The sequence below is a fragment of the Stegostoma tigrinum genome, chromosome 5, assembly GCF_030684315.1.
Source record: "Stegostoma tigrinum isolate sSteTig4 chromosome 5, sSteTig4.hap1, whole genome shotgun sequence".
Taxonomy (NCBI): Eukaryota; Metazoa; Chordata; class Chondrichthyes; order Orectolobiformes; family Stegostomatidae; genus Stegostoma; species Stegostoma tigrinum.
In genome coordinates this window covers 102,095,058-102,119,740 of record NC_081358.1, presented here as the reverse complement: position 1 = coordinate 102,119,740, position 24,683 = coordinate 102,095,058, and the positions used below count along the sequence as shown (strand labels likewise).

Sequence of the window (24,683 nt, the reverse complement as noted above, 5' to 3'; positions counted from 1 at the left end):
TCTACTGCATTCTTTCCTTACAATGTGATCTCCTCTACATTGAGGAAACAAAGCGTGGACTTGGCAACTGCTTCGCAGAACATCTATGTTCTGCTCACAAAACAGACTCTGAACTGCCTGTTGTTTGCCACTTTAATGCACCACCCAGATCCCCGGCCAACATCTATCACTGGCTTGCTGCAGTGTTCCAGTGAAGCCCAATGCAAGCTGGAGAAACAACACCTCATTTTTCGCTTGGGGACCCTACAGTCCTCTGGACTCAATATTGAGTTCAATAATTTTAGGGCGTACACTCTCCCATGTCCCAGCCCCCTACCCCACACACCAGGCCTTTTTACTACATAGGCTGCTATTACACACCCTCTGTTGTCAGTCACTAATAGTCGCCATTAACAACTATTCACCATCCCAGCCTGATCATTAGCAACTCCTTTGTCTGTCCAACTGTCTTTCTCTCTCTTCGGGGCCTATCCTATCTTTTGCCCCCTACCCCACCCACCTCCTATTTTCTGCATATAAACTGACGTTTTCCCAGCCACCGTCAGTTCTGAGGAAGGGTCACCGGATGCAAAATGTTAACTCTGTTTTCTCCTTCACAGATGCTGCCAGACCTGCAATTTTGGTTTTGTTCCTGATTTGCAGCATCCGCAGTTCTTTTGGGTTTTTATCTATCATTTGCTATTTTGTTTTTGTGTTCAAACTTTCAGGAATGGACTCCAATCAAATTTAAGATTTATAGTTATTCTACCTACATGTTTGAACCAAAGAAAGGAACCAATTAATAGCATATGGTCCAGGGTTACTCTGTTAAGAGAGAGGAGTCTCCTGAGATCAGGGAGCAAGGTTTCCATTCATTTATCTAAAGGATCTGGGATAAAGCACAGTGAACTGTTAGTAACATTTGCTAACTTTGCAACCAGCAGTAATTTTTGGCACTAATTCGTTTGGGAAATACAAAGATGTGGAAAGCTATATTTAAATTTTCCAAAACTATTAGGAAACATATGTGACTGGTGGGGCTCACAATTGTGAGCTTTGGCTGACTTTGTGATATACTGGAACATCAAGCCATGATGATTGTAAAATATCCAAAATATCAGTCAGCATCACTTCAATCCCATCTCATTATCTAGGAATATATTCCAGGCTGGATTAAACATAACTGTCCTTTGCGTGAGCTTTGGCACATTGAAACTCATGACTTTCTACCTCAGAGGTAACAGTGCCCTTCTAGAGATGTGACAAATTAATCTCAGCAGACATTACTGTGCAGCAATGGAAAAATACACTGCTGTCAAAAGCATCAGATCTTTGAATGAGACATTAAACATCAGCCCCATCTACCTCCTCAGCTGGATGTGAAAGATCCCATCACACTATTCACAGAAAAGATTAATTCTCCTCTGACTTTCTGATCAGTAAATATTCCTCAGCTAGTGATACAAAGCAAAACTGGGCATAAAAAAAACTGCTACGCACCCTTGCTGTTTGCAAGTTATAATGTAAAATTTGCTGAATTGGCTTTTTAAGCACGATGTGTCATTCTGAGACCTTGAAAGGTGCTAAACAAATGAAATCCTCCCTTCTTTTCTTTTGAACTGGCAGATGTTTAGAAGGTGTTGATCATTATTAACAAAAAACAACAGCAACTAGGCTTTGCACGGCCTCTTTAGGCAGAGCAAATTGTCCCAAGATGCTTCACAGAGTGCAAGAGAAAAGTGAGCATTATGTCAAGCAAAAAGTATTAGAGGGTTATTAGACATTATCATGAAGTTGAGTTTTGAGGAAGATCTATGAAAGAGAAAAAGGAAGAGCTTAGAGATAGAACTCCAGAGCGTGAGGCTAGGCAGATGAAAACACAATTGCTAATAACGCGACAAAAGGAGGCCAGAGAATTGGAGATTCTTGGACTGCTGGGTAATGGTTTTTGAGGACTGGAAGACATTACAGAGACAGAGAGCAGCATTTTATCATCCCTTGCTGATGGGTTTAAAGGTGGGGGGACACACAGAAGAGGGAATGCTGCACATAACCCATGCATCAACTAACTGTCCACCTTGATCTGTCTCCCATTTTAATAAAGGGCCATGAGATGTTTGGTAAAGTGCTGTCCTTTGGGTCCATTGAGACATTTAATGATCAGTTAATGGCTACCTGTGTATCTTATCCCTCTCTAACTTTGACATGGAAGAGGAGGGACGTCTATGCTGTGCGTTTAGCCTGGGAGACTTTACTAAGCAAGATACGTCAAACAAGACACTCCCCTGAAAGGGAATCATATCTTACTTTTCACCATTCCACATTGGCATCACTGTTCCAACATTCCCACCTCTCTAACTGTGAAAGCCTGACCCTACTGATAACCTGAATGCACCTGAAATCCAAGCTCCATCAGCTCCACTCCTTCAGGGACTGACTGTAGTCCAGCATTCTGAGACTGTAGTCGACAATTTGTCACTGTTGGAACGATACAGCTGCTGGTCATCTGATTGGCTAGCAGCTCTCTAAGGTGGGACTTCCTCCCTGGAAGGGGACCTCCACCTCTTCTTCAGAAAAATAACCTGAATGTTTCACTTGGTGTTGCTGTCATTCCATGTGTAAAGGTGTGACTCTCCTTGACATTCAATGGCATTACCACCACTGAATCTCAAATTACGAACATTCTGAGAGTTACATTTGAATAGAAACTGAACTGGGCCAAATAATGGGGCTGAAGAAAAAACAGGGAGCAGCTGTGCCAAGCAACTCACCTCCTGAATCCCCAGAGCCTGTTAGCTGTGCACACCATCAACAGGATGTGTTACAATACTTCTCCTTTGAGGAATCCTTCAAATCCATAACCTGCACCTCAAACGATGGGGTAGCAAATGCAGAGGAAAACCACCTACTGCCAGTTCACCTTCAAGCCACATACCATCCTGACTAGCAACAATATCACCATTCCCTTACCGTCTCTTCGACAAATTCGTGGCACCCCCTTCTGAACAGCATTGTGAATATCCCTACACCACATGCACCTCTGTAGCTCAACAAGTTCATTCAGCAATATCTTTTCAGGGACAACTTGGAACTGGTAACAAATGTTGGCTTTGCCAGTGAAGCCAATTTTCCAATCAAACAGTAGTATCACCATTAGTGCTGGTGAAATTAAGCATGTTGAATGGGAATGTTTAGCAACACATTTTGCATACTGCATGTTCTCTCTATTTTTAAACTCAGTTAACCATACTCCCATGTGCAGTCACCAGCAAGAAGTACTTAAATAAATACAGTAATCCAATGCATTATTTATTAAAACCAAAACTGCCTCACTTCTTAGCATAGATACACATAAAGACAAAGCTACACAGAGGCATTGGTGCACATACATGCACAAATAAAACAGCGACATTGAGAAACACAAATACATAAACAGGTGGCAAATCAAATGAAAGAAATCACTCACAAGTATAAGGTTAGTGGGATGCCCAAACTTAAACAGAACTGAAATAGCAAAAGAAGTTGAGGAAAAAGGGTAACCGCACCAAGCATTTCTGCCATCTGTAACAGGAAGCACGTGGAAAACAAAATAACCACCAATCATTCTGACATCACAACTACACAAAAAAAGTGCTGCTGATCACTGTAGCTCACACTGACTGTCACCACAAATTCTGCTCGGCACAGAAAGCTGACGAGAATAAGGATCTCATCTGTCGTCCTGCTTTTATTTGGGATGGTTTGGCTACAGCTTCTAGAATGATGTGTGTCCCTCAAAAATACCACAATTTACCTGTCTTGTTATGAGAAAGGTGTGCTGCTGGAAAGGTAAATATGTAACTTTTTTGCCGAAAGGAAATATTCAAAAATGAAATTGCTGACAGGAAGATCATTTTAGTGTGAAACATAGAAAAGTAGACACAGCCTTCAAATGCTTTGTTTTGAATTGTTTTCAAATCACTGTATGGTTTCCATATTTCTGTAATCTCCTCCAGACCAATACCCCTCTAAGGAATTCATGTTCTTCCAATTTTAGCCTCTTGTGTTTTTCTGATTTTAATCCTTCCACCATTGCCTACTGTGCTTTCAGCTGGCTTGGCCCTAAACTCTGGAATTCCTTGTCTAAAATTTCCTATATCTACACCTCTCTGTCCTATTTTAAGACGCTCCTTTAGAATTTATCTCTTTGACCAGGCTTTCAATTTTCTGTCTTGACATCACTTTCTGTGGCTCAGGGCCGAAAATGCTTCTCTTGATAATGCCTTTAAATGTCATGAGACATTTGCTATGTTAATGCAGGTTAATTTTAGTGTTGTTATTCATTCTCGCTACTTATATCCTGAAGCCTCTGTCCCCTTCTGGGGTCCACAGTATAGGTATTAAGTTCACTTTATGTTGCTCAATATAATATCGTCATGCATAAGTTTAGATGAGTATCTGCAAGCTTTCAGCGTAGAAGGCCATACAAATGTGCATTTAACACACACACACACACACACACACACACACACACACACACACACACACACACACACAAGTGCGCAAGATATAGGAGCAGAATTAGGCCATTCAATCATGGATATTATGTTTCTCAACCCCATTCCCTCATATTCTCCGTATGATCCCCTTACAAATCAAGAACCTATCTGTCTTAAATACCTTCAAAGACCTGGCCTTCACAGCCTTCTGTGGCAATGAATTGCACAGTTCCATCACCCTCTGGCTGAAAATAATCCTCCTCGTCTCAGTTCTAAATGATCATCTTTTCATTTGAAGCTGTGCCCTTGGGTCCTAGCCTCTCCTACTGGTGGAAACATCTACTCCAAGTCTTTTCTATCCAGGTCTCTCAGTAGTAATGCATGATTTGTAGTAAAACTTTTACAGAATGTTCCCAAGAAAAGATAAAAATAATGACCAAGATATCAATGTAGAGAAACATCTCAGGCATGATCGAATGGTGTGGCAGATTTCATAGGTCGGCTGGTCTAATTCTGCTCCTTATGGTTGGCCAAATTAATGTTCTTTTTTTGCATTATACCCTCTTAATTACACACATTTACCAAAAAGAAAAAAAATGTCTGGCAGGCATTAACTCTGTTTTCAAAGTAATTCTTGCAAATGAGCATAGCAATTATGTACGTTTCATGGTTATTTTAACAGCATTTTTTTTGTGCAAGGAAGTGAACCCAATGAGAGTTGAAATGACAATGTAGTATGAGAACACAGGTAGAGGTGCTGGATTTTCTTTCCCAACTGTTGTAGGCAAAGATGGTTCTGGCACTGCTAACAAGTAGGGAGTTCCAGAATTTTGACCAAAGGGTGATGACAGAATGACAATATTTTCCCAAGTCAGAGTCATGACTACCATATATTGTAGATGCTTCAATACAGCAAGAAGTCACTCAGTAATTTCTTAGAAATTACCATAAGTGTTTTTCTGACATATTCTCTGAATTATTATCTAGGCGTCTGGGTTACTAACTAATCCAGTCTCTTTTTTCAGTGATTGGAGGTTTGTAAGCAAACACATTATGCAGAGGGAGAAAACCAATAAAACTATACAAACATACAAACAAGGAGCAAGAGTAGTTCATTCTGCCCTTCGAGCCTGCTCCGTTTTTCAATTAAATCATGACAATCTGATGTGAACCTCAACTGCACATTCTTGCGTGGCAACTAAAAACTTTTCATGCAATTGATAACCAAGAATTTATCTGCCCTGCCTTAAAAATATTTAAAGGTTCTGCATCCACTGACTTTTGAGGAATTCCAAAGATTCGTAAACCTCTGAGAGAAAAAAATTCCGCTTCACTGTTTTAAATGAGCAACCCGTTATTTTTAAACCAGACACCCACTTCTAGATTCTCCCCCAAGAGGAAACATCCTTCCATCCTCCATCCACTCAAATCCCCTCAGGATCTCAGATGTTTCCATTAAATCCCCCGACTCTTTGAAACTTCAGCGGATATGGGTGCAGCCTGTCTAGCCTGTCTCATAAGACAGTCTGTTCATTTCCAGTTATTAGTCTAGTAAACCTTCTGGAACGGCATCCAACACATTTAATATTCTTCTTAGGCACAGTGACCTGTACTGTGCACTGTACTGAGACACAGTCTCACGAGTGCTCTGTATAAAACATATGTAACATTTGGAAGTGAATGTACTGACTGTATTGGACCTCCATTTTGAAGTATACGAGGCCAGTCGGATAGTGTGTCTTACTCACCAGTTTTACTAAGTTTTCCTTTCAAATGTTGTAAAGCTTGAGGGCTGTCTGAGTGAGAAAGAATTCACCTCTTTTCTCCTCCAGATTTTTGCAAATGATTTTATAATTGTGACCACTAGTTGCTAACTCGCTCAGCGGAGGGAATAATTTCCTCCACTGACTTTATTAAAAGCCTATCCGTCTTGAATGATTCTATAGGTTTCATCTTAACTTCTTTTACAAGAAGAACAGTCACAACTTTTCCAAACTTTCCTCCTAATTGAGGTCCTTCAATCCCTGCTAATATTCTTGGAAACCTCCTCTGTACCCTTTTAAGGCCTGAAATGTATCACCCAGAAATATACCAGCTGAGGTCTAACTGGAGATTTTTAAAGATATCAAATAAAACTTTATGCTTCTGGATTTATCTGTATTTAAAATTTCAAGTAACATGCAAATTTATTTAATCAATTTATCAACTTGTCTGTTTCCTTCAATGATTTATGTGTATGGATGTTAATGTTTCTATGTTCATATACGATGTACAAAGTCTTGCCATTTGTAGAATACTGTTTCTGCATGTTAATCCTCTAAAGTGCAGCATTGCATACTTCTTCATATTGAACTCCATTTGTGGTGTTTTTGTCCATTTTACCATCGTTTTTACACTATCATACCGAAGCCTATAAACTTCCTTATCATAATCTACTGCATCACCAAGTTTTGAATCATCTGAAAACTTTATAATACTGTTCACACACCTAAGACTATAGAGTTTATTGAAGAATGATAGACCCAAAACGGACCATTGTAAAAATACCACTGCAAACTGCCTCAGTCTGAAAAACATCCATCTATCCATCAATGAATCTGGAGTGTGGAGCTGGAAAAGCACAGCTGGTCAGATAGCATCCAAGGAGCAGAGAAGTCAACTTTTCAGGCTAAAATCCTTCATCAGGACTGGGGATGGGGAGGGACACCCAGAAATAAATAGAGAGATGCGGTGGGGCTGGGTGAAGGGTAGACGGGATGGAGATAGGTAGATGCAGATTAGCGGTTATTGTCAGTGGGAAGGGTGGAGTGGATAGGTGAGTTAGAAGATGGAAATGTTGGGAATGGAGAGATTTTGAAGTCAATAATCGGGCCATTGGGCTGTAAGCTCCCAAGGTGAAATATCAGGTGTTATTCCTCCAGTTAGTATTTGGCCTCACTCTGACAGTGGAGTCCATAGTTTCCCCAAACATTGCTAATAAGGATGCCCACAACTGCCTCTCCCCCATTTCCTATGCTTCTTCTCTCAAACCCTCTCCCCCAACAACAAAAAGGATAGAGACCCCTTAGTCCTCACATGCCATCCCACCAACCTCTGAATACAAAGCATCATCCTCTGACATTTCTGCTGCCTACAATCAGACCCTACCACCAAAAAGATATTTCCCTTCCCACCCTTGCCTGATTTCCACAGGGACTGTTCAATCCGTGACTCCCCCATCAGCTTCACACTCCCCACCCTCCCTTCCACCACACCCGGTACCTTTCCCTGCAACCGCAGGAGGTGTTACACCTCCTCTTTCACTCTCGTCCAAAGCCCCAAATAATCCCTCCAAATTCAGCAGAGATTCACCTGTATTTCATCTACTCTATCCGTTGCTCCCGATGTGGTCTCCTCTATACTGGGGAGACCAAACGCAGACCAGTTTGCGGAGCATCTCCGCTCCGCATGCACCAGTTAACCTGACCTCCCGGTTGTCATTCATAGAATCATAGAATCCCTACCGTGTAGAAACAGCCATTCGGCCCAACAAGTCCACACTGCCCCTCCGAACAGCATTCCACCTAGACCCAGTCCCCTACCCTTTCCCTATAACCCAGCAATTCTAATGTCTAATCCACTTAATTTGCACACCCCTGAACACTACGGACAATTTAGCATGGCCGACCCACCTAGCCTGCACATCTTTGGACTGTGGGAGGAAACCGGAACACCCAGAGGAAATCCCCGCAGACACGGGGAGAATGTGCAAACTCCGCACAGTCGCCCAAAGGTGGAATCAAACCCAGGTCCCTGGTGCTGTGAGGCAGCAGTGCTAACCACTGAGCCACCGTGCTGCCCCACTTTAACTCTTTAACTCTCTTTAACTTCACTTTAACATCCCCCTCCCATTCCCTTATTGACATGTTCATCCTTGGCCTCCTCCACTGTCAGACTGAGGCCAAACGTAAACTGGAAGAACAACACCTGATATTTCGCCCCGGGAGCTTACAGCATAATGGCCTGAATATTGACTTCAAAATCTCTCCACCTCCAACACGTCCATCTTCTGACTCACCTATCTGCTCCACACTTCCCACTGACTAACCACAATAACTCTCTACCTGCATTCTCCTATCTCCATTCCACCTACCCTACCTGCAGCTTCACCCTCCCTTCTAATTATTTCCGGGCTCCCAACCCCCTTCCCAGTCCTGACAAACAGTTTCAGCCTGAAACATTGACCTCCCTGGTCCTCGGATGTTGTCTGACCTGCAGTGCTTTTCCAGCTCCACATTTATTGACTCTGGCTTCCAGCATCTGCTGTCTTTACTGTGTCCATATATCCATCACTAAGTGAATCCTGTATCCATTCTTTGATTTCCCTTTAACCCACTGCTTCAACTTTCTTAGCAAACGTCCTGTATGATAAGTTGTTGAATGGCTTCTGCTCATCCAGGCATGCAGTGCCTATATTGTGCTTTTCTGCAATTAGTGCTACAGGAGTTCTAATATGTGAATCACCCCGATAAGCAATGGGGCCACAATCCAAACTCTATTGTAGCAGCCCCTTGGTATTTCAATGCTTTATCAGCCTGAGTTATGCACTCAATTCTTAGAAGCCTGATACCAACTCTGTACATGTGAGTTTAAAATGATACCTTATGATTATGCTTTATTTCAGCTTTAGTTGGAATCATTTTATAGTTGCTGCATTTTAGCATGACACCATCAGTGTTAGCAACTGGCACATCATATAGTGGACCTACTAATAAAGAGCAGAAAATTTTACCCACCATTAAGGATATTAAGAGCTTACATGGTTTGCTATGGCACAGATGACTTTTGAAGTGACAGGAAAGTCAACTAACAGGGACAGGACAGTGTTGTCTAGTTTATTTAACAACGCTGTAGTCAATAACACAGCTTCACTGTCTCTCTTTATGAACAAAATTGCACTTGGGCTCATTTTAAAGATTGTGAAGGTTAAAATGTTTCTCCAGTATGTCAGAAAGTATGGAAGGAGGCTATGTGATCCATTGTGCTTATAGTAACACATTGAAATAGCTCAATAATTGGTCTTGCTCTTCTAATTTTCACTTACAGTTCTGCAAAATTACACACTTAATGTACTCATCCAATTCCCTTTAGAAAGTCATCATTGAATCTGCTGTCACTGCTGTTTAAGATGGTGGCTTCTCAGCAAACACAATTCCCCGTGCAAAGTAATTCTACTCATTTTACTGCCAATTACCTAAAGCTGAGGCCATAGGCTCTTGGATAACAAGGTGATGAGCTGGGTGAACACTGTAGGCCATGCAGCATCAGAGGAGCAGGAAGGCTGACGTTTCGGGCCTAGACCCCCTGGCTCTTGACTCCTTTGCTAAGTGAACCAATTTCTCCTACTTACTCAATCAAAATGGGACGTAGTGTAGCAATCATGTCCAGAACACCAGGTTAAAGATCTGGGGTTTGACTTCAATATGATGGATAGCGAAATTTAAATTCATGATTAAAAATTAGGATTACAAAGGTTAACCTAACTGTAATCATTGCTGAATGTTGTAATAAAACCTATCTTGTTCACTAATGCTCTTTAAAAAATTCAAAGCTGGCATCTGCAGCCTACATGTGATGCCAAAGCCACAGAAATGAGGTTGGCTCTTTATTGTCCTCTGAAATGCCCTAGCAAGCCACTCAGCTGGATCAAGCTGCTACAAAACAATAAACAAAGGACTGAGACGGACAGACCATGTAGCAGCTACAAAGGCACCAGAAACAACTAAGGCAAACACAGCTCTGCAGTAAAGTTCTCCTTGCATTTGGGGCTAGTGCCAAGATTGTGAATGTTGTCCCACAGACTAGTCAAGCAACAACTTAACAGAATTACACTTACAGTCTGTGTCCCAGAGAGTACCATTAACATCAATGGTCGCATCCAGTTTCCATCAATAGGACAGACCCACCCGAGCTATTGGGATAGCAGTACGTAATAGTGAAGGAGTTGCCTTATGCAACTTTAACACATTGACCCAGAGCCCACAAAGTCTCATGGCATCATGTTCTGCTGATTACCATCTGCTATCACCTCTTGGCTGATGAAAAGTACTCCTTCTTGTAGAATACCTCTTGGAAGAAGCACTGAAGGTGGCAAAGACATAGAGTGCCTCAGTCTCACCTCAAATGACTGAGCTGACCAAATCCTAAAGGACAAAGCTACTAGTTTGGGTATGCAGCAGATCACAAGAGACCCAACAAGATGAAGAAATCTACTTGAACATATTGTTACCAATCTACCATTTGCAGGTGAATCCATACACGACAGGACAACAATATACATAATCTTTGCCTGGGTGAGGTTCTGATTTTAGTAACTTGGGGTTGATGCAAATGGAAAATTTTGCTGCGAAGGGACCTTCTCTCCAATATTGTCTTTACCTGTTTTGCAAGGCGTAAGAAACCTAGCCAGCCAATATAGCACCTGCAAAGAAAGTCAGATCAGACACACACACTCTTTAAAATTGTCAATCGCTTCCAGGGAACAACTGCTCTCTGCCTTCTCTCTGTTTACCAATTTTATATTCAAGTCACCACTGCCCTTTTAATCTCTTGGGTTTCATTTCTTCCAGTAAATATTTTATGTGATGTTTTACCCAATTCCTTTCAAAAAAAAGTATACAAAGTACAAAACTCATGAACCTAGAACTTCCATTTAGCAGATTCTTATATTTGGACATCTCTTTGTAAATCTTAACTATTACAAATCCTGTAACAATGGAATTCTGTCAAGGTTTGGCAGGAAGAATAGAAGAGCCGTATAGTATATAACTGGAAAAAGACTGCAGAAAGCTGCAATACAGGGTAATTTGGGAATCCTAATGAGTGAATCACAAAAAGCTAGCATCCAAGATCATCAGGTATTGCAGAAGCAAATGTTTATGATCTTAAAAAGAACAAGAATAAGAGGACATGGATTTAAGATGTTCTGCAAAAGATACAAGGGTGAAATGAGAAAAAAACTTTTTCACTGTGTGAATAGTTCATCTATGGAATGTATGCTTGGAAATATGGTAGAGCCAGGTTCAGTTAAGGCATTCAGAAAGGGATTGGATGATTACCTGAATAAAAATAATGTGCAATAATAGGGAAAAGGCAGGAGATTGGCATTATTTAATGATGCTCGTTTATTGAGATAGTACCAATGGGCCAAATGCTCTCTTGAATTTTGCCAACAATGTGGTGGTGGAGGGATTAGATTTTATTGAAAGTTTGGGAGCATTTTAAGACCCAAAATCACATTTCTGTGGGCTACATACTGAATACACTACAAAAGCTACATTGTCACTTGATATTACAAATGGAGAAAAGCACTGTCAAATGGTGAAAAGATTGCACAATGACGTTTAGAAACTCTAACTCAATGTTGCTCAAGAATGTCATGTAAATGGAGCATGACGTCTCTCAAGGGAGCTTTACGGAAAAATAACCCCACCAGTATTACCCAGGGGACCTCGATGGAAAGGCAACAGCAAAGCAGCGTCACCATACAGCAAAGTGCTTAAGAGATATAAACACTGCATAGACTTTTTGTTTGTGAGAAGCAGAAATACATTTGGTTTCCCACACCCAAAGATACCACAGATTTTCCATTTCTACTCTAGTTTAATTTGCATTCACAATGAAAGCGCAGGCGCATCTTTTCGCCACTTATCAGCTGCATTATGTTAAACATTCACATGCTGATAAGGCCTGATTTCAACCCCGCTTGGTGCAAAGCAGCCAAACTTACAGACAGGGCAGTGAGAACGTCTGCTTTTCTTTTAATTTTACCCAGTTAGAGACAGAGAGATCCTCTTGTGAATGTGCACATCAGAGCTGACTGAAATTTTAACCCCAGCGTTGTGCAGCACAGACTGATGTTATTTCCCTGACAGGCCAATCTGGTGGCGAAAGGGATCTGAAGCCAGAAAACAAAATTCTTTTTTTTTTGGGTTCCTTAGAAACCCTGATGAGTCCCTGGTAACAGCTTTCTGCTACTTTACATTTAAGTTTTTGATGTTGAATAGGCTCAGGCTAGAGGTTGACTACAAACATACATAGGATTTTCAGGATCTCAGCTGCAGGGGATTCTCACTAGGTTTAAGCATTTTTTTACTGTATATATTTTTGATAAAATGAACAATCCTCCCTGACTACCATTATTCAAGAGGTAAATACAGTTATGTTCCTGAGTCACAGAGGTTCGAGCCAGTCTAGATTTTGCTCAGCCAGACTGGAAGTAAGATTTTTTTTAAGCTGTCTCCAATACTCTACAAATCGTTTGGATGATTTGATATAAAGAAAGCAAGAGGAAATAATTTGCATATATACAGTCCCTTTACTGATTTAATTGCATTCAGAATGCAACTATTAAGCACTTTTGAAGTGTAGTCTCTGTGTAATGTAGGCAATGCAATGTCAAACTACACACAACAATATCCAGTAAATAGCCATGTGCTGATGATAGGATAATTTGCTTGAATATTGTTGGTTGAAGCAATAAAATTGATCAGACATGGGGTAGAAATTACCTGTTACACTTCAAAATAGTTAGAAACATTTATGTCCATTTGAGAGGGCATTTGGGGCCACTGTCCTTGGTTACTGTGATTGGTGCTGAATGGATTTTTTTTAACTGGAGTTTGTAATTCAGTCCCTTCGTGTTAATTGGGACTATTGCTTTTCTTATTATACATAGACGACTTGGACTCTGGCAGGAAATACAATGTGGAACTTTATGGGTCAGATATAAAATACAGTAATGTAATTAATAGTAAGCAGGATAACAGACTTCCCGAACTTTTGGACAATCTGGTGAGGTGGGAAGATTCAAAGCAAATGTAACTTAATGCTGATATTGTGAAATGATACACTTTTGGAGGGACAGTAACAGTAAAGTAGTTTAATGTAAATAGCATGATATTGAAAGAGTGTTGAAGAACCTAGTAATGCATATTAAAAATCTTTGAAGTTGGCTGGGCATGTTGATGTGGCTAAGAAAATGTAAAGGTTTAAATCAATTAGACCAATGAGTTGAGGAGTGGCAGACTGAATTTATTTTGGATAAATGCAAGGTATTGTAGTTTGGTGAAAGGAATAAAGCCAGGGTTTATACAGGTAGTGGTAGTCCCTGGTAGTGTTGTTGAACAGAGAAACCTAGAGATTCAGGTACGTAATTCTTTGAAAGTTGTGTCACAGGTAGACAGGGTGGCTAAGAAGGCAGTTGGCAGACTTGCTTCAATGCTCAGACCACTAAGTACAGGAGTTGATACATCATGCTGGGGTTGCACAGGATGTTGGTGAGGGCACTTTTGGAGGACTGTGTACACAGTTATGATCACCCTGATATAGGGAAGGGAGGAGAGGATATTATTAAATTGGAGATGGTTCGGAAAAGATTTTCTAGCATGTTGTTGGGACTGGACAGTTTGAGTTATAAGGGGACGATGGATCAGCTAGGCTCCCAGTGCTTGGCCTGCTGTGTTCCTCTAGTGCTACACTTGGTTACCTCAGATTCTCCAGCATCTGCAGTTCCCATTATCTCATTATCTGGAGCGTAGGAAGTTGAGGGCTAATCTTACAGAGGTTTATAAAATCATGAGGGGCATAGATAGGGTGAATAGTTAAAGGCTTTTTCCTAGGGTGGGGGAGTTCAAAACTAGGGGGTGTATTTTTAAGGAGAGAGGATAAAGATTTGAAAGGGCCCTGAAGGGCAACATTTTTACGAAGAAGATAGTTTTTATGTGGAATGAACTGCCCGAGGAAGTAGCAGATGCAGGTACAGTTACAACATTTAAAAGACATTTGGACAGGTACATGAACAGGAAATGTTTAGAGGGATATGGATTAAATGCAGTTAAGTGGATCTCTTTAGTGTGGGAAACTTGGTTGGCATAGAAGAGTTGGATCGAAGTGCCTGTTTCTATACTGTAGGACTCTATGACTCTAAGTAAGTTTGTAATCAAAGATCACGTATTTAAAAAGAAGTTAGGGAGAAATGAGGGGATCTTTGTTCTCTTGGAGAGCTATTAAGATCTACAAGCAGTTTTTTAGTACGCAATGGAACTAATGATTATTGTGAATAAGATGATGTATAGGACTAAGTTGGAGAACTTCCAATGAGCCAGCAATGGCATAATTAGCCAAATGACTTCCTTTCCTCCATGATTCTATGCCCCCACTCATTACAAGTGCTGATATTGAAGTACTTTATTTCCTTCCTATCTTCCTAAAGGAAATTGCTACAATAACAAAAATAGGAATTGGTGGATAAGCTCTTCAGGTCTAGGAGAGAAATCAGAGTTAATATTTTGGGCCAAGTAACCCATCGTCAGTTCTGTTCTCAGCTGTGCAGCAATTTCTATTCTTTTTTCTGATTTACAGCATCTACAGTTCTTTCGGTTTTTAAAAGAAATGGCTCTTAGCTGTTTATTGTTCATCTATTCTGTCAACACACAATTCTGTAGATTGGCCTGAAGTCTCCTCAGTGAGATGAAAATTCTAACAAAACAAAACAAAGTTCATCTTGGTACTGACAGACCATCACCAAGGCAGGGAAATGTTCAAGGAAGAACTGCATAAGTGTTGCAACATTGATAAATCTAGCATGGCAGAGGTAGGCACTCACTGAGTGCCCTCTTTACTTGTTGCCTCATTGCTGACATTGGAAGAAGGTAACATCCTTGTTTTATTCATTCATGGGATGTGAGCACCTCTGGTTGGCCAGCACTAATTGGCCATCTCTGGTTACCCTTGAGAAGTTGGTGTGAGCTTCCTTTTTGAATTGCTACAATCCATGTGTAGACCCACAAAGTCATTAGGGGGAGAGTTCCAGGATTTTGACCTGGCGACACGAGGGGAGTGGATAAGCATGTGGACGTACATGGAATAGTGTAGGTTAGATGGGCTTCAGATCGGTATGACAGGTCGGCACAACATCAAGGGTCGAAGGGCCTGTACTGTGCTGTAATGTTCTATATTTCAAAGTCAGGACAGTGAGTGGGGGTTTGGAGAGGGAGTTGCAAGTGGTGATGTTCCTATGTATCTTCTGCCCGTATCCTTCTAGATGTTAGTAGGTATGAATTTGGAAAATGCAGTCTCAGGACCTTGGTGAATTTCTGCAGTGTATCATGTAAGTTGTACACTGCTGCTACTGAGTGCTGATGGTGAATAGGGTGAATGTTTGTGGAAGCGGTGCCAGTCAAGTGGCTGCTTTGACCCTGGATGGTGTCAAGCTTCTTGTGCATTCTTCAAGCTGCATGCATCCATATTCTTAAGTGGAGAGTATCCTATCAGACCCCTGACTTGTGCCTTTGTAGACGGTGGAAAGGCTTTGGGGAGTCAGGAGGTGAGTAACATACTGCAGGATTCCTAGCTTTTGACCTGCTGTTGTAGCCATAGTATTTAGATGGTTAGTCCTGTTCAGTTTCTGGTCAATGAGAAGCCCCCAGGCTAATTGTTAGCGGGGAATTCAGTGATTGTAAGTCCATGAGTATCAAAGTGCAGTGGTTAGATTCTCTCTTGTTGGAGACTGCCTGAAATTTGTGCAGTGTGACATTCACTTAGGACATGTCATCCCAAACCTGGAAATCATCCAGATCTTGTTGCATTGGAACATGGACTGCTTCAGTATCTGAGAAGTTGCGAATGGTGTTGAACATTGTGTACTCATTAGCGAACATCCTCATTTCTGACCTTATGGTGGAGGAAGGTCATTAATGAAGCAGCTGAAGATGGTTAGGCTGAGAACACTTCCGTGTTAGCCTGTTTTGCTGTAACCAATATAACCCAAAACTAATGCGCAGATTTCAACAAAGCTTGTTAAGTACGACATACAAGGGTATGTCTTAAAGAAGAACTTATCGTATTGGCAAATATTGAACTCTGAATAAAGATATTGGAATTTTTTAAATTACATGGGCATGGGAATTAAGAAAAATTGATGTTTCAAAAAAAATGTGAGTAGTTTTATTCATATTATTGGTAGTTTTTGAATATTGTGCCTTATTTCTGCTGCTGTAGTGAAAATTACCACAGCTGTCAAATGCCAACAGAGGTTTCAGAGCAGGTTCTTGAATGTGGATTGGCCTAACACCACCTCAGTGAAATGGAAGTTCCTAACAAAAATACTCTTGTTTAAACTGCAGTTACAGAGCTTCAATCAGGCACAGACTACCCTCTAGGAAGAATGATTAAGGTTACACAGCACCACAGAAGCACGCATTTCATGGAGCGGCCTCTTAATGTATTTTGCAATTGAGCACAAAATGGAACAACAAGTGCAATTAAAAGATCAGATTGAGAAATATATCTTGTCAGGAAGCCTAGAAGAGCATAAGAGTAGCAGCAGCTATTTCAGGGAGCAGACCGGCTGTTTGTAACAGTCTATAGTATTTGTTCCTCTACTCTGCTGTCAGCAAGACAGTTTGTGGTTCCAGCTTTCCCTTGCATCTTACAAACAAATCAACTTCTCCCTTTTGTAAAAGAAGCTCTTCACACAAGAGAGCTAATTTCACAACACTCAGCAGTAGAAACTTCTGAATTCATTTTGAAATTAATTAGACTATAAAATCTGAAAGTAGGCTAAAGGGCTGTTTTTACTCAAGTCAATCCTAATTTCTCTTGATACATTTAAAATAAATGTTGGGTCCAAGGACTGCAATCTTTCATTTTCATATTTATCATTGTGTTTCTCGTAAGTGTAAGAATTACAAAAGTATCACAGGTATGTACTAAGGTTACACTCAAAAGCATACAAATGTTGGGAATTTTAATCCCATTTCATGCATTGTCACACAATTCCAGTAATACCCCCAACTCAGTTGAGTTCAATAGATATTAACCCTCCTCCACAAATGCAGCTATCTAATTCAAACGTTAACAGAGTTGTTGAAGCAGATAGCACACAACATATAGGAACATTGAAACACAAGTACAGAAATAAGCTTCTGAGGACTGAGTGAGGAGAAATCTTTTCACCCAGAGAGTGATGAGTCAGTGGAATTCTCTGCCACAGAAAGCAGTTGAGGGCAAAACTTTGAATGTTTTCAAGAAGTAGTTAGATATGGTTCTTAGGGCAAAACAGATCAAAGCGTATGGGGAAAAAATGGGAAAAGGGTACTATGTTGGATGATCAGCCATGATCATATTGAATGGCAGAGCAGTCTTAAAGGGTCAAATGGTCTATTCCAGTGCCTGTTTTCTATATTTCTATGTCTTTGGAAGGTTAACCAACATCAATGTATTTTTTGATGATTTGATCTTTGTCCTTGTGATCTCTTTGACTAGGTTTTGAATTTTTTCTCCTGCAAAGAATGAATCTAATTGTCTCTTAATCTGACTGTTTCAATGGCCTTATCTGGTAACTTGGGCCAAAGCTTTCCCAGTCCCTTGGAAGTGAGGGGCCCAGGACATGAGCATCCTCGTGGGATGGCTATCCAACAGGGAATGACATCTGGGTGTTTCCAGGGATTGGTCACCACTGAATTTGGCAATCTGCTCAACAAAGACAAGAGGATAATGCTTCAGAGAAGAGACATTTTATGATACCAAATAATTTTCCCAGCATCTCATGGGTTCCAATTGTGTTGGAGGCCTGGCAATATTTCAGATGTTGAAGAGGTCTATCAGATACAAAAATGCTGGTGTCTGTCAGCTGCAAGAGATCCCCTTCTGCTGCATGATCCCTCACTGAACTCTGGCCAATTTTATTTTTAAGATGGCTCTGGAATCTTGTGCAAATGTCTCTAGTTTGAAGTGTTGCCAGACCCAGAAAGCATAGAGGACTGAATATTATTTGAATGGAGAATAGCTTCAGTACCGAAGGATTTCGGACTCCTGGTGAATGAATCACAAAAGACTAACATCCACATTTCGCATGTAATAGGGAGGACAAATGGAATGTTGGTCTTTATTTGAAAGGGAATGGAATATAACAATAGGGAAGTCTTACTAAAAGTAAAACTGATGAAACACTAGTAGACTATGCCTGGAATACTGTGACCAGTTCTGATCTCCATATATAAAGAAAGATACACTGGCATTGGTGCTATTCAGAGAAGGTTGGTTCCAGTATGGAGGGATTTTCTTATGAGGAGAGATTGAATAGTTTGGACTTGCACTGACTGGAGTAGAGAAGAATGAACAGAACTTTATTGAAATGTGTAAGATTCTTAGGGGCCTCGACAGACTAGATGTCAAGAGTCTTTCTTCTTCAGGAGAATCTAGGACCAGAGGCCATAATCTCAAAGTATCAGGATCACCCATTTAAGACAGAGATGAGGAACAATTTCCTCTGTCAGGAAGTATAAATCTATGATTTTTTTTCCCATAAAAGGTCTGTGAGGGTTGAATCATTAGATGAGTTCAAGGCTGAGATAGGCGGAATTTTAATCAGTAAGTGATTTAAGTGTTATGGGGGTAAGGCAGAGAAATGGAGTGGAGGATTATCAGATCAGTCATAGTCCCACTGAATGGCAGAGCAAATGTGGGGGGCCTACCTCTGCTCCTATGTTTTTAAGAATTTATATGTCATACAAATCTTGTCTATGATGAGGCAGTAAGAGCAGTGGAGTCAGCACTCTGCAGGCATTGTTTATTTACAGCAAGATCACCCAATTCAGATGAATTGTCAGTGCTATGGGGAAAGGGCGAGGGTGATGGGGAAGTTGGGCAAGCTTGAATGGGATGGTGTGAGGAAATTAGACCTAAAGAGTTTCTGAAAATTTCAGGCCACATTTTAACCACAGCCTCTCAGTTTAATCAGACACAGTGTAGCTGGGGTGCTGCAGGCCAGGCAGCATCAGAATAGGAAAGTTGACATTTCAGGTCGGGACCCTTAAAGAAGGGTCCCAACCTGAAACGTCAACTTTCCTGTTCCTCTGATGCTGCCTGGCCTGCAGTGTTCCTCCAGCTCCTCACTGTATTATCTCTGACTCCAGGGTCTGCAGTTCTTGCTATTTCTGTAGGTGGAATGCTGTTCAGTTATTCTAATTCCATTATGCCAAAGTAGCTCAAAGGCTAAGGCCTACATTGATTCAGTACACAATTTGTAAGCATGGACCTAGCCTCCATTCTTTGCATTTTCCACCTGAATTAGGGCTGCTGAAGCACATCAAAAGCCTCAACTTCAATTGTCCATTTTTATTGGACTGATATACAGCAGAACTTGGGTCCAAGTCCATAGCTCTGTGAAAATGGCAAAACAAGCGGATCGGCTGGTAAAGAATTCGTTTGGCAAGCTTACCTTCATTGGTCAGGGCATTGAGTATAAAAGTTGGCAAGTCATGTTGCAACTGTATTAGACTTTGGTCAGGCCACATTTGTAGTACTGTGCGCAGTTCTGGTCACGCCACGATAGGAAGGTTGTGGAGGATTGGGAGAGGGTGTGTAAGTGGTTTTCCAGGATTGGAGTGCATTAGACATAAGGAGAGGTTGGAAAACTCATGTTTCTTTTCAATGGAGTGCCAGAAGCCGAAAGGTGACCTGATAGCAGTATATAAAATTATGAGAGGCATGGATATGCTGAATAGTCAGTCTTTTTCCCATGGTGGAAATGTCAAATATTAGCAAGCATAGACTTAAGGTTGGGGGTGGGGTGGCGTGGCAGGAAATTTAAAGGAGATGTGCGAGGAAAGTATTTTACATAGAGGCGTAGGAGCTGGAATGGGCTGTCAGGGGAGATGGTAGAAGCAGATACAATAGCAAAGTTTAAGAAGCATTTAGACAGACCCACAAGCGGGCAAATAGACGGACACTGACCATGCGCACATAATTTAGAATAGTGTCATGGTTAGCATAGATATGGGCCTGTTCCTCTGCTGTACTGTTCTTTGTCCACACATTACATTCTACATCAACACATACCTACTGATCATCTATGAAACATTAGATTGTACAATTATAAAATGAATGTAGATATGTAGTAAGTAATGTCATTTCACATAATTATTCTGTTTACAAGATTTTGTACTCAGTCCATTTTGAAGATGGTGAAAAGCATGATTAGAATACAAATAATTTCCCAGGAATTACTCAGTGTGTGGGCATATTGCTATGCATAATACTTTAAATAGCATTACTGTGTGTAATTATATTGTGAATATTGTGTATTCTAGTCATTGCTTTCTTTCACGATGTACAGTGTAATTCTAGATGTTAATATCTGCTGGGGATTCCCTCCATCGGCAGTCCTCCTACTCTCTGCCCAGCTGTGGGGTATTAACAGCGTTACTATCAGCTGTTTTCTGTCTCCTCCACCTCCTGTTACTGGGAAGACTAGATTCTATAAGTTAGAAGTCACTATGGCGGCCTGCTCTCAGGTGCTTACTACATGGAGAGCCGTCAGAATCAGCCCCAGTGCCTGCCAATTCCTTGCAGTGTATTGTAGCAGTTCTCAGAACAGTTTTCAAAAAGAATGGCCATTGTATTTATGACTTTCAATGTCACAGAATGAAAAGAATTACATTGGCTAGGAAATGGAAGAAGCCATTTGACCTACAATATTCCACAGCAGGTTTCTTTGTTATTTAGTGCAATCAAACTATTCCACTTGTTACAAATTTATGACTTTTCTTTAAATTTCAATCTGTTACTCATCTGGTGATTAATTCAACTTTATGGCTGCTATTGATAACATATTTCTTACTATAATAAATTGGTGTAAAAAATTATTTCTGACCTCCTGTTCAAGTAGCAAATGCTTCCTTATTACTGAGAATTGACTAATGGAAATGAGTTTTTCACTGTTTACCCTTTCAATCTTTTGCATTCCTCCTGATCTGTACTTAAGCTTCTTCCAATAATCACAACCTTAGATTTGATGGCTGTCATCATAAGTACATTCACTCACCCCAATTCTTGTCCCAATAAATCTATGTACAAGGAGTGTGGTGTTTGCAGATTTAGTTTGTGTCCCTTTTGCTTGAGTTCATTATCATAAATAAAAGCAAACTAATGGATTCCAAGGATGTAGTGATGAAGGGAACATGACTACATGTCAGAACGACATGTTACAGCCACCACCTCAGACCTGTTTGCGCATGATTTCAAGCTGGGGACAGAGATCAGAAGAGTGACTTTATGGCATTTAGCAGGTAATGCATTTGAATTATATAAGGCATCTTTAGGACCTTCAATAGGCTTCCCAAAGAGATAAATTAATTTCATGTTTATTTTGTCAAAATTAACAATTCATAAAAAATCACGTTGATCTGAATCCCAGGAGAGAGGGATGGCAAGAGAGGAAACTTAAGAAGCAGAAAAGAGGAGGGTCGTAAGCCTTTAATGCAGTCTATGAATTCCACTGATTCTGCTCTTAATCTTTTGATATTCTCCCACTACCCTCTCCAGAGGGCAACAATTACAGTGATGGGTTTGCAGCATCATTTTATAGTATCTTTCAAATCATGAGCTACATCTGTGGTTTGGAATTGTGTTGAAACGCTATTGATGTAAAATACAGGTAAAGGCTAAGCAGAAGTCTAAAGTCAACTGTATCAACTTGTGTGCAGCATAGTATTACAATAATCCTATATTGAAAAACTGTCATATTTCCCTTCACTCGTCATGCCTGTACATTACCACATTTATTTACCTATATTTCATTTTTGCTCATGTTCGATGGCCTCATCCCCACCAAGTCCATCAGTACACATGCACACAGCTAAATAAAACCACATTATCTGAAGATTTCAGTGCTACAGAAAAAGGGAGGTCATTGCCAAAACAATACAAACAGAAAGGCCTAAATGATCTTGTCTGTGATTTAACCATTTTGTGACTCTATGTACAAATTAGGACCCTGATGTGAAACTCTCCATATACCTGAATGGGTGCATCTGCACTTAATCTGAAGATGTTTGATATGATCAGGAAAAATCATTGACTTGATCGACATCCGATCCACTACATCTTGTACAATCTACAGGATAATCTGCAGCAACATACCAAGGCTTCTTTAACAGCATCTCCAAAACCCAAGACCTAGCTAATGGTATAAGGGAATCGGTTCATTGGAGTACCATTAATTTTGAATGTCCCTTTAACGATGCCCCAAATGGACATATATTCTAGTTCTTCAGTGAGGGGATGGCTGTGAAGACAGTGGAGTAGTGTTAGGCAGTAATCTTTCATATTTATGATTTTTTTGTCTGTGGTGATTGTGTGCTGCATCAGAGTTGCTCCGCCAACTTGCATTTTCATGTGCATGTTGTAGTCTGGAGCTACAGTGATGATAGAGAATCCAATTTTGTTTTCATTATACATACAAGGATGTTGTCTATGTAGTGGTAATATCAATGGGCTAGTAATCCAGAAACTCTAGCTAATTCTCTGGGGACATTGGTTTGAATCGCATCATGACAGATGGTAGAATCTGAATTCGCATTAAAATAAAAATGTGAGTTTCTGGTAATCATGCTCACTAATGTCTTTTGGGTCTCTTACTCATCAGATTCTAGCTCAGAGGCAATCAGAATATATACCAGAGCTCCTTTTCTCTTGTGTAAAGATAATTAATTGGTTGGTAATGGCTAGCAACTCTTATGTGATGCTATTCACAGATAGTTCACAGTCTGGAACAAAACAGCTCTTAACATGAAAACTAGAAGAAATTAAGGGCAACATAGTGTGGAGCTGGATGAACACAGTGGGCCAAGCAGCATCTTAGGAGCACAAAAGCTGACGTTTCGGGCCTAGGCCTTTCTGATGAAGGGTTTAGGCCAGAAACATCAGCTTTTGTGCTCCTGAGATGCTGCTTGGCCTGCTGTGTTCATCCAGCTGTACACTTTGTTATCTTGGAATCTCCAGCATCTGTGGTTCCCATTATCTCGGAAATCAGGGGCATTTAGCCTGCATTAAGTCCTCATTGTTCCCGAACTTTAGCGTGCGTGAGACGAACATTGGTTACAAAAAATAGAAAACATTCTGGTTCTCAGAGTGGATACTTTATTAGCTCTTTAGACGCAGCAGTTTGCTTTTAAAAGGAACACGGAAAGGCTGAAACTGAAAGCAAAATTAATGTATTTTTTCAAAAAAAAGTACAGGAATACTGCAACTTAGACCTCCTGTACTATCACATTTTAATTCTTCTTGCTGCAAATGCATGAGAAGGCAGTGTATTTGTATCTAGAGTTTAAGAAAAGATTCTGATTTTGAATAGTGTATAAAAATAAACATGTGGTATGTTTTGAAGCCAGACACATGTAGGCTGCATTTACATAGTACTGCTGTCCTTTTTCAGAGCTTGACTGGTGGAAATTTTGGTCAACACTTGAGCTCTACTTCCCTATTTTAAGGTTCAGTCTGATCCATATGCTAGCACAGTAGTTACAGCTGGGAAACTGTTTTGAACTATTGCTTAAATATAAGGACGGCCATTCTTGTTCTGTTTGTTCATTTCCTACAGTAGGTTTTAATTTTCTATTAACTGCTTTCAACACATCAGTTAGTGTATTTGTCGTTAAGCACACTTTTAACCAGTTTGGAAGAAAGACTTGCAAAAAGAACAATAAATACAGGAAATACTCAGAAGATCTGCTGACATCTGTAGAGATGGCGAAAGAGTTAAAACTGCAGATTGATAATATCACTGACCGGAAATGTTAACTTAGTTTATCACTGCACAACTTCTGCCAGACTGATGGTTATTTCAGCATCTTCTCTTTTACTTCGGCAACCTCTCTTTTAACTCCAGATTTCCAGCATTCACGGTATTTTAGCAATTGTAAGAAAGACTCGCAATTGTGTAGTGCCTTTAACTTTCACCCCATCCCAAAGTATTTTTCAATCATTTATCTTCTTTAGAAGGGCAGTCACCGTTGTAATTTAAGAAAACAGCAACCTTGTTCCAATGAGAAAGCTCTCATTTACAGTAATACAGATCATTGAATTTTTTTATTGATTGTGAAGATTTAAATATTGGCAAGGAGAGAATGCAACTTTGTCTGCTTCAATTTAACGCTGTAAAAAATTTTATGCTCAGACATGAGAGTAGACAGCAATTTGGTTTATCATCTGATCATAATGTTGGCAGCTCTGGTAGGCGACACTGGAGTGTCAACCTAATTAAATGCTCACAAGTTTGGAGTACCTGCTAAATAGTGAGAAGTTAGCAATAGGTAAGGGTCACTACCGAGACATAGGTTAACAATGAAAGTGGCAAATACAGAAGTGTCAAAAAACAGTGAAATGACAACATTAGAACAATGA

General features: G+C 40.4%; 2 protein-coding genes across 3 annotated transcripts in view; one reads left to right on the top strand and one right to left on the bottom strand.

Annotated features, from left to right (window-relative positions):
- The window catches only part of tg (thyroglobulin), a 333,710-nt gene that overhangs the window by 123,096 nt on the left and 185,931 nt on the right, over positions 1-24,683 (bottom strand). The window lies entirely within an intron of this gene.
- The window catches only part of LOC125451810 (src-like-adapter), a 45,292-nt gene continuing 24,226 nt past the window's right edge, over positions 3,618-24,683 (top strand). For both annotated transcript variants that reach the window (XM_048529412.2, XM_048529411.2), the window contains exon 1: positions 3,618-3,807. The gene's annotated coding sequence lies outside the window, so the exon portion shown is untranslated. The remainder of the gene's footprint in view (positions 3,808-24,683) is intronic.